Source organism: Palaemon carinicauda, chromosome 2 (assembly GCF_036898095.1).
Source record: "Palaemon carinicauda isolate YSFRI2023 chromosome 2, ASM3689809v2, whole genome shotgun sequence".
Lineage (NCBI taxonomy): Eukaryota > Metazoa > Arthropoda > Malacostraca > Decapoda > Palaemonidae > Palaemon > Palaemon carinicauda.
Genome location: NC_090726.1, coordinates 43,019,836 through 43,030,138, shown reverse-complemented (window position 1 = coordinate 43,030,138; position 10,303 = coordinate 43,019,836). Strand labels below are relative to the sequence as shown.

Here is a 10,303-nt window from a genome sequence, read left to right as displayed (position 1 = left end):
ATTTACTACGCGATTTTCGAAGTGTTGTTTGTATTTGTGCATAGTGAATATCCGTCGACTCACAGTGTTTTCTTATATATCAGTTTATTGCTGAACTGATTCTGCAACGAGACTGCAATATTAAACAATAAGGTTAGTTAAAACCGGCCTTTTAACGTCATTAACCCGTCTTTAGTATGTAGGCTATTCTTCTTGTAGGTCGTGCTAGTTAGATGTTGGTTTTGTTATTTTAGGTAGTAATTAGACTATATATATATATATATATATATATATATATATATATATATATATATATATATATATATATATATATATATATATATATATATATATATATATATATATATATATATATATATATATATATATATATATATATATATATTATCAAGATTTGTGCATTTATTAGGTGATAATTTACGTTTACCAAGTTGCCTATGCTAGATTACCAGTGACGCGAATACAATAGTTACATTTGCGGTTTATTATAGTTAAGGAAGGAAAGAATTTATTTTTCAGTGAAATCATTTTTAAAGTATGTTTTTGGAAACTGGTATATCAGTATAGTAATTCTGTCTCATAGAGTTTGGTAAATATTTACCCGTGCACCAGTGGTGTAGTAGATTTTCAACCATTCTGCTCTCACCTAACCTGATGTAGGAGGCCGAGTTCTCTATCAGTAGGAAACCGATTTAAGAGTTATGGAGACAGCATAGGTTTTCATTTCTAATATAAAATATCTTATTAGCAAGATGTAGCATTCATGTACAACCAGTTGGGAAATGCTACAAGTTCCGTTTAAGTAAAAACTTCTTTAAAACATAACTATTTCAAAATGAATTTTGTGTTTTTCATAAAACTCATATATTTTTTGATTGTCAGTCTTCTTGCATGTGTTTTTTTCTCTGTTTTTTTTGCTAGGGTAACACCGCTGATCAGGTCTGCGTTAAGTTTTTAGTATTAGAGTTCGAGAAAAAGTGTGGGAATTTTGAAACCTTAATTTTACTATTAGTGTTTATTAAAAAAACATGTAAGTAAAGCCTAAAAATTACCCAACAAGGTTGACTAAGCGATTATGTTAACCCGTAAATCTGTCAATAATGGGGTACCCCGGCGGAAAACTTTACGGAGAGAGCATTAACTTTAGATCAATACTGTGATGCATTGCAATATTATAATATTGGGGAAACAACAGCATGAAATGGTGTTATAATTGCAGTTAAAACAAATCAGTGGTAAGTAAATAAGAACAATTTATATTTTGAAAGATTGTTTGATCAGTGAAGAACAAACAATGTACAAACTCAAAAAGTTCAAACTTGGAGCATATGTTTTTATGTTGAACAGACTGACGTAAGTCTTTTTATAGTTTATATTTGAAAGATGTGTTTTAATGTTGTTACTGTTCTTAAAATATTTTACTCATATAGATTATTTCCTTTTCTTACTGGGCTATTGGGCTATTTTTTCCTGTTGGAGCTCATGGGCTTATAGTAGTCTGCTTTTCCAACTAGGGTTGTAGCTTAGCTTGTCGTAATAGTAATAATAATAATAATAAAAATAATAATAATAATAATAATAATAATGATACAATCACTGATAGTTTTCACTCTTCACAAGGGTTGCGTTCAGCTGTACAGCTATTCACTCTTCACTAGGGTTGCGATTAGCGATCCAGCTATTCGCTTGTCACTATCTCCTCCCACGTCTTTTGAATGGTTGGGTGAGAAAAAGACTAATTTTATAAAAAGTGAACGAAGACTGAAGGGAAAGCAAATACAGAAGCAGGACTGAAGGGAAAGCAAGTACTGTACTTGTATAATAGCAGGGAGAGGGTTGCACAGAGGAATTGGTCATCCCATCTGGAAGTCCTCGTGCAAATTAGGGGGTTGGCTCATTGCTGGTGTAAATAACAAATAATCAGTTTCTAAGTTAATTAGAACACAGAGGGGAACGTTTGCTTTAAACAAAATCTTTATTGCTGGACCAGATGGCATGGGGATCTTGGCTGGGGGTGGGTTGTAGTTGGCATTGGTGATGAAGGTGGGCAGGTGGGAGTTGATGGCGGGCGCATGGCATTGGGTGGCGTCCCGTGGACGGCATAGGTATAGGGGGTTTGGCTGTTATTGGGTTGCCAACTGTGTCATTATGAGGGGGATCCTGCTCTGCAAACCGATTGTCTGGTGTGGGTGCTGACTGCATTTCAACATATCCTAGGATGTCATCAAGGTTGGTGCGATCTGGGTCTGGGGGTATTACGGGGGTAATTTGTGGAGGAACTTTCCGGTTATTAAGCGATACTTGCCCAAGGCCATAGACTTTTACCACATGCTGGATGAACTGGCGAACCTCAATGGTTCTGTCCTATTTTGTGGGGTTTAGGGCCACTTTGATTTTGGACGCGGACATAGTCACCAACGTGCAGTGAGGGTATTCGGTGAGTGTGTATGTCGCTTACAGAGAGCATCTTCCTTCGCTGTCAGGGTTTTGCGACGTGTTGCGTGCTGGTGGTACTTTTCTGGCAGAACTCTGATGAAATCACGGATGGGGTGGCAAAAGACGCACATCGCTTGGGAGATCCTTGTCAGAGGGTCTGGCATGTTCCTGTATTTTAGGAAATAAAGTTGAATAGTGTCTGTGTCTAGGTCTCCATCCGGCCCTGTGTGAGTGAAATACTTGACACATCACATGGAAAGGGTAGACAGACAAGAGGGGCGTGTGGGGGAGTACAGTAATACCTTGAGATACGAGCTTAATGCGTTCCAGGACCCGAGCTCGTATGTCAATTCGCTCGTATCCCGGATCAATTCTTCCCATATAAAATAAGTAAAAAAAATTAATCTGTTCTCACCCTCTGATAAAACACCCAAAAACAGTATATTACAGTGGAAAAGCATGTTTTTAATTATTCTAATTCATAACCTATGCTCACAAAATAACAAATACCTATATACTGGTTATGATCTGCAATAAAATGTGATATTATTATGGAGCAGCTAATGGCGGTGTGTGGGGAGGAGGAGGGAAAGAGAAAGGGGAGGAAAGAGACTCAACGACAACACGATTTGTACGCTACACTTTTGTAACATTACGTAACATAACTTAAACTTTAAATTTAACTTAAATGAAATTAGCTTACTGCACACACACTTAAACATAAATGTTAATCTTACGTTACACTAAACTTAATTCTAATTTTGTTTTCATTTTCATTTTTTCACTTTTCTTCTTCCGGCTTAGCTCGCTTTGCCTCGCTTTTTGAGTAGCTTTCATCTTCACTTTTTGTCGGCCTTTTTAAAAGGAACTTACCTACCGATGATTGCTTTTGTCTCCCTTTCAAAATGTTACAAAAATGACGTATACTAGTATTGCCACAAAAGGCTAACACACGACCACACGCCAACACGCCAACTTGTCCGGGTGCCTCTTTTCCATAAAATCAAAAAACGCCTGCCACTTCGCTAACATGTCTCTGCTTTCCATCTTTATAGTATCCTTCTGCTTGAGGATGGTACATATTGTTGATGTACTCCTCTCATATTGGCAAGCCAGCTCAGTCACTCGTACACCACTCATATTTTTTTATTATTTCATGCTTTATCTCGATTGTCATCATACGCTTTTTCTTTTCACTACCCTTGTTTGCACTTGCTTGATTTGGACCCATTGCTTATTCACTGAATTCTGTAGTGATTAATGCAAAAATCACGTAAAAAATGCAAACACTACGGCCGATACTCGCAGATAGCTTTACGCGACGGAGATCTGCCGGGAAAGAGCGGGCGATGCTGTCCTCATGAGCAGCCTCTCGCACACTTGGCCGCCTAACGGCCTCATAGGGAACCATCTCGCATCCTCTTATCTTAAATTTGTCTCGTATCTTGGGGAAAAAATTTCCTCAAAATTTTCCTTGTATCTCAAATTTCTCATATGTTGGGACACTCGTATGTCGAGGTATTATTGTATTCGGTTATTAGGGGGTTATGCGATGGTAATGTTCACAGTTGGTCTGGTCTGTCTATATGTTCGCACTGATCCCTGGGCAAAATAGTGAAGTTGTGGCGGAGGGATGGATAATCACTGTTCTTGTATAGAGCAGCGCTGTCAGATATAGATACAGTAGCTCATCTCTTAGCTGGTAGTAGACATGAAGGTCAGGGTCCTTGAGGGGAGAAATTCATGGTCAATGAGCTTCCTGAGTGTGTGAAAAGCTGCAGCACTTGGTATTGCCTCCTGTACATGGTTCTAGGTAATGGCTTGAAGAGAAAATAGTGTAGACAGATTTTTCTGTGGGGTAGTTATTCTCCCGTTAGGGTCTATTATTTGTATCGTGGCAAGGATATCCTGGTCAATCGATGGGTGTGTTCATTGACAGATGCTTTGTCATCAGGGAGGTTCAGTTTTCCGGTTTAGTGTTTCTGCTCAGATGGTGGGAAATGGAATCTGCCACCTTGTTTTGCATGCTGGGAACGTGAACCATGCGGAATCGGCAAAGGGAGGTTTACTCCGCTAGATTCCATAGATACGGGTCTTCCCCAAGAGCTTCAGTAGGGGTTTGTGGTGCTCAGCAAGGATGAGGCCCGAGCAGCGGGTACGAAGTAGTGCTTCTTGTTCAGGGCATCGGCAACTGTTAGAGCCTTGCCATCTACTGCAGCATGCATGGACTCATCTGGGTGAGTGAAGCAGCTTACAACAAGGGTAACCTTCCATCCGTCGTGGCAGTAGAATTGGTCAGTTGTCAGCATTAGCAGTGCTTCTGGAAGAGCCTGAACCCGATGCTGTCTCAAGTTCAGCGGTCTATTCAAAGCTTTTGCCAGGCTTGAGCATTTGGCGGAAGTGTAGCATATGTTTAGCCATGGTAAAGGCATATGTAACTTGGATGACCAAACGAAACCATGAAATGAGTGTCATTGATTTTTTTTTTGGATGGAGGAGGTCAAGTATCACCTGTTGGTACGTTGTACTGTATTTGGCACGTGGGTGGACATTGTCCTTCACAATTGGGAAATCGGCAAATTCCACATCATGACTGATGAAGGTATTTTTCTAGGCTAAGCATGATGTCATTCTTTTTGCAAATGTCCAGCCAGCGTATTGCCTAATAGAAATTGTCCTCAATGGTGTTTGCCCAGAGCTATGTGTCGTCAATATTAGTCATGTTAGGAATGATTGCCACGAATACGATCCCATGGTATTGCCTGACTAGCCATCGCTCGATGCAGCGTAACCTTGTGGGGCCATGTGGTACTGAAATTTGCCCTGTGAAGTTATGAATGTGGTCAAAGTGGTGGTCATCTTTGTATTGGGGTACGCTGTGGTAGCCATTCCAGATGTTGAATACAGTCTTTTGTTTCCCATGTTGGATGCATCGAGCTTGGTGGAGTGGAGGTTGGGTGAGGTGGGTTTCGAATGTCGTGTGAGAGTGTGGGGAACCTGAAAGTAAACTGTCCGTCTAGGTTTGCCAGTGTTCTTGGTGCAGACTAGCATTCTGTGACACCAAGTCAACGGCTCTCTCCAACTGCGACAGGCACGATGATGCCCATTTAGACATCCTAATCGAGGCCTGCTTTCACCACGTCTTGCCAGTGGAGTGCTATTATTATTATTATTATTATTATTATTATTATTATTATTATTATTTGCTAAGCTACAACCCTAATTGGAAAAGCAGGATGCTATAAGCCCAGGGGCCCCAACAGAGAAAATAGCCCAGTAAGGAAAGGAAAGAAGGAAAAGTTAAATATTTCAAGAACAGCAACACCAAAATAAATACTTCCTACATAAACTATAAAACTTTAACAAAACAAGATGAAGAGAAATTAGAGAGAATAGTGTGTTCGAGTGTACCCTCAGGCAAGAGCACTCTAACCCAAGACAGCAGAAGACTATGTTACAGAGGCTATGGCACTACCCAAGACTAGGGAATAATGGTTTAATTTTGGAGTGTCCTTCTCCTAGAAGAGCTGCTTACCATAGCTAAAGAGTCTCTTCTACCCCTACCAAGAGGAAAGTAGCCGCTGAACAATTATAGTGGAGTTTTTAACCCCTTGGGTGAAGAAGAAATGTTTGGTAATCTCAGTGTTGTCAGGTGTACGAGGACAGAAGAAAATCTGTAAAGAATAGGCCAGACTATTCGGTGTATGTGTAGGCAAAAGGAAAGTGCACCGTAACCAGAGAGAAGGATCCAATGTAGTACTATCTGGCTAGTCAAAAGACCCCATAACACACTAGCGGTAGTATCTCAAAGGATGGCTGGTGCCCTGGCCAACCTACTGCCTAGTATAGGGACGTGTTAAGCAACAGGCTTGCCATCTTATTTCACAATTTTCCATTCTTTTTAGCAGTCATAATCCACCCTCCGCTGTGTACCATTAACTCTTCTGAATTAGTTAAGATTTTCGAGGATTTTAATGCCATAGCCTCTGTACCATGGTCTTCCACTGTCTTGGGTTAGAGTTCTGCTTGAGGGTACACCCGGGTACACTATCCTATCTGATTTCTCTTCCTCTTGTTTTTTTTTTGAAGTTTTAATAGTTTATATAAGAAAGATATATTGTAATGTTGTCACTGTCCTTTAAATATTTTTATAATAATTTATCATCTATCTCTTATGTTTTAAAAGAGAGAGAGAGAGAGAGAGAGAGAGAGAGAGAGAGAGAGAGAGAGAGAGGAGAGAGAGAGAGAGAGAGAGAGAGAGAGAGAGAGAGAGAAGCCTTAAAATATCAATATATTATATATATCTAAAAACGACACAGTGTAATTATAGTATTTTACGTTTGAGAGAGAGAGAGAGAGAGAGAGAGAGAGAGAGAGAGAGAGAGAGAGAGAGAGAGAGAGAGAGAGAGAGACCTTAAAATATCAATATATTATATATCTAAAAACGACACAACAATATTTATAGTATTTTACGTTTGAGAGAGAGAGAGAGAGGAGAGAGAGAGAGAGAGAGAGAGAGAGAGAGAGAGGAGAGAGAGAGAAGCCTTAAAATATCATTATACTATATATCTCAAAAACGACACAACAGAGTAATTTATTATAGTATTTTATGTTTTGAGAGAGAGAGAGAGAGAGAGAGAGAGAGAGAGAGAGAGAGAGAGAGAGAGAGAGAGAGAGGAGAGGAGAGAGAGAGAGAGAGGCCATTAAAATATCAAGATATTATATATCTCTAAGAACGACACAACAGTAAATATTGTATTTTACGTTTGAGAGAGAGAGAGAGGAGAGGAGAGGGAGAGAGGGAGAGAGAGGAGAGGGAGAGAGAGAGAGGAGAGAGAGAGAGAGGAGGAGAGAGAGAGAGGGCCTTAAAATATCAGTATATTATCTATCTAAAAACGGGGATCTTGTAAAAGATGGATAACCCATGAGCCTGCTAAGGTTATCCATCTTACCAAGTTTGAAGAGTAAGGTTATCAACTTTACAAGTTGACTTATTCAACTTTACAAAAGGACCCTGGGGTTATTCATCTTTATATAGGTAGGTATTGGGTTATCTAGACTTCAGGTAGTTATTATTTGTGTTTTGCTGTTATATTTTTTAAGGATTGTTTATACCGGTAGTTAGAGTTAGGTATTAGGTCGTTTTTGTTTGTTGTTAGCCGGGTAGTCTTTCCTTTTTTGGTAACAAAGCAAGAAAGATCTCATTTTACCTTAATGAACAAGAAGTATAACACCCCAAAATGGATCTTGCTATTTATCAAAATATCGTTAAGGCCATTTGTTAGTAGTTAAGATCCGCTTCCAGTAATATTTTGGATGAAGCAGCATGGACTTTTAAGAAGAGAGTTAAAGTGCGCAGCACTGTGATAAGAATATGAAATGGACTAACCGTTCTGTACTACAAGACAAATATGCATGGAAGTGCCAGTTCAAAGACTGTGAGAAATATCAGCAATATGAAAGCATTCGCAAAGGATCATTTTTCTTCCGTTCCAAACTTTCATTGCAGAAGTGGGTTGAAGCCTATTTTCTATTGGTGCGAGCAAACTAGTGTAACTCACTCGGTTAATTTTCTGAATCTTTTCAAGAGTGACTGTCATTGATATCCATAATTTCTGTCGTGAGGTGTGTTCTAAATACTTCGAAAACAATCCAATCAAGCTAGGGTGGGTCTGGTGTAACGGTACTGATTGACAAGTCTTGCTTTTCGCATATAACCAAAATTTCACAGAGGACGGGCACCAATCAAACCCCTGGTGGGTTTTTTGGTCCATATGTGGATACTTCAACAACACCGTCGGTTAGGATACATGGAAATAGTCGAAGTCTCGAAACGCACATACACTCTTGCCAATAATTAGGAAAGTTGTTTACCCTCAAACGGTTTGTACATAGTGATGCAGTGGAAGGCTTAGTTATAATATTGAAAAAGAACTAGGTCTCTCACATTATACAGTCAATCATTCGTTAAACGTTGTTGATAAAACTACTGGTGTGCACACGCAAGCAATAGAGAGCTATTGGAATAAAATAAAGGCACATATTAAAAGCATGCGTGGCTGGTAAACGAGAATTCTTGAATTCTATCTGCATGAATATGTGTGGCGTGAAAGGAAATAGCACTAATACATTTTTTGCTTTTTGTGGTGCTATCCGCTAATCAATACAAATTAAATTAGTTATGATTTTATCGTTTTTTTTGTTTTATATAAATAGATTCCCATATTTTTATTTTATTCATTTATAACTTGCATTTATTGTATTTATAAATAAATGTTTGACATTTTACTTTTTACTCGCATTTATAACTTGCATTTATGTATTTATAAATAAATATTTGACATTTTACTTTTTGTTTTTGTTTCCATCATTTATTTTATTTATGAGGTTACTCAACTTTACAAGTTCGATTATAAGGTTATCCAACTTTACAAGCTTGATTGTTGGGTTATTCAACTTTACAAGAGGTCCCATGGGTTACCCAACTTTACAAGATCCTAAAACGACACAACAGAGTAGATGAGAGAGAGAGAGAGAGAGAGAGAGTAGAGGAGAGAGGGGAGAGAGAGAGAGAGAGAGAAGCCTTAAAATATCATTATATTATATATCTCTAAAAAACGACACAACAGTAATTATAGTATTTACGTTTGAGAGAGAGAGAGAGAGAGAGAGAGAGAGAGAGAAGAGAGAGAGAGAGAGAGCTGAGAGAGGAGAGATGAGAGAGAAGAGAGAGAGAGCAGGTGCTCTCAGTCCCCAAAAACCCATACGTAGCATCAAAAACTACTTCACGACCAATTAAACTGATGTTCCGTAGACCGCCCACGAGGGAATGTGCTTCCTCTCCTCTTTTTGCTGATCGAGAAGATTTTTATGGCGGGTAATAATCGGCCAAGAGACTTAACGGACTGTCGGTTTAAATTAGGCGGATGGACCCGTTACCATCCCAAAGACTCCATAATTATCCGGGTACAGTGGACAGTGGTCCCCTCTGACTGGGATGAGGGCAGAGTTTTAAATCGCGAGGAGGAGGATAAGGGGGAGAGTTCAAATAATTATCGAAATAAAATGCTTATTTTCTCATTAAATGGTTCGTCCCTGGTGCTGTTATTTGCTCATGGGCAGGCGGCAATAAATTCGCTGGGCCGCGCGCAGGTTTTGATCCCGTGCGGCGGTTGCCCGATCGTCTTCCCCGGATGATGTTAATTATTGCTCTTTCAGATTTAAAGGTGGTTTGTTTACATAAGGAATCCCGCGCGGGCGTTGCCACCGTATTCCCCGGGTGATGTTTAAGTGCTCTTTCTACAAGATTGAAGGTGGTTTGTTTACATAAGGGAATCCCGTGCGGCGTTGTCACGTTTACCTCGGGAGAGGTTAATTGCTCTGTCTATGAGAGTCAAGGGGGTTTGGTTTACCGTAAGGAATCCCTCGCGGCAGGGTGCCCACTCTTCCCCGGGAGATGTTAACTGCCTCTTTTTCTACGAGTCAAGGTGGTTTGTTTACAAAAACGAATCCCGCGCGGGCGTTGCCACGTTTACCCGGGAGAGGTTAATTGCTCTGGTCTACGATAGTCTAGGTGGTTTGTTTACATAAGGAATCCCGCGCGGCGTTGCCACGTCTTCCCCGAGAGAGGTTAAGTTGCTCTGTCTATGAGAGTCAAGGTGTATTGTTTACACAAGCAATCCCGCGCGGCGGTGCCACTTCTTCCCCGGGAGATGTTAATTAAGTGCTCTAAACTATGAGAGTCAAGGTGGTTTGTTTACATAACGAATCCCGCGCGGCGTTGCCACGTCTCTCCCCGGGGGAGATGTTAATCTGCCCACGTCTTCCCCGAGAGATGTTAATTGCTCTGTCTACGAGAGTCAAGGTG

General features: G+C 40.0%; 1 protein-coding gene across 2 annotated transcripts in view; it reads left to right on the top strand.

Annotated features, from left to right (window-relative positions):
• Window positions 1–10,303, top strand: part of LOC137624290 (heparan sulfate 2-O-sulfotransferase pipe-like) — a 337,135-nt gene continuing 326,832 nt past the window's right edge. Inside the window, exon 1 of one of the 2 annotated variants that reach the window (XM_068354870.1) lies at window positions 1–132. The gene's annotated coding sequence lies outside the window, so the exon portion shown is untranslated. The remainder of the gene's footprint in view (window positions 133–10,303) is intronic. The other variant, XM_068354860.1, reaches the window with a different exon arrangement.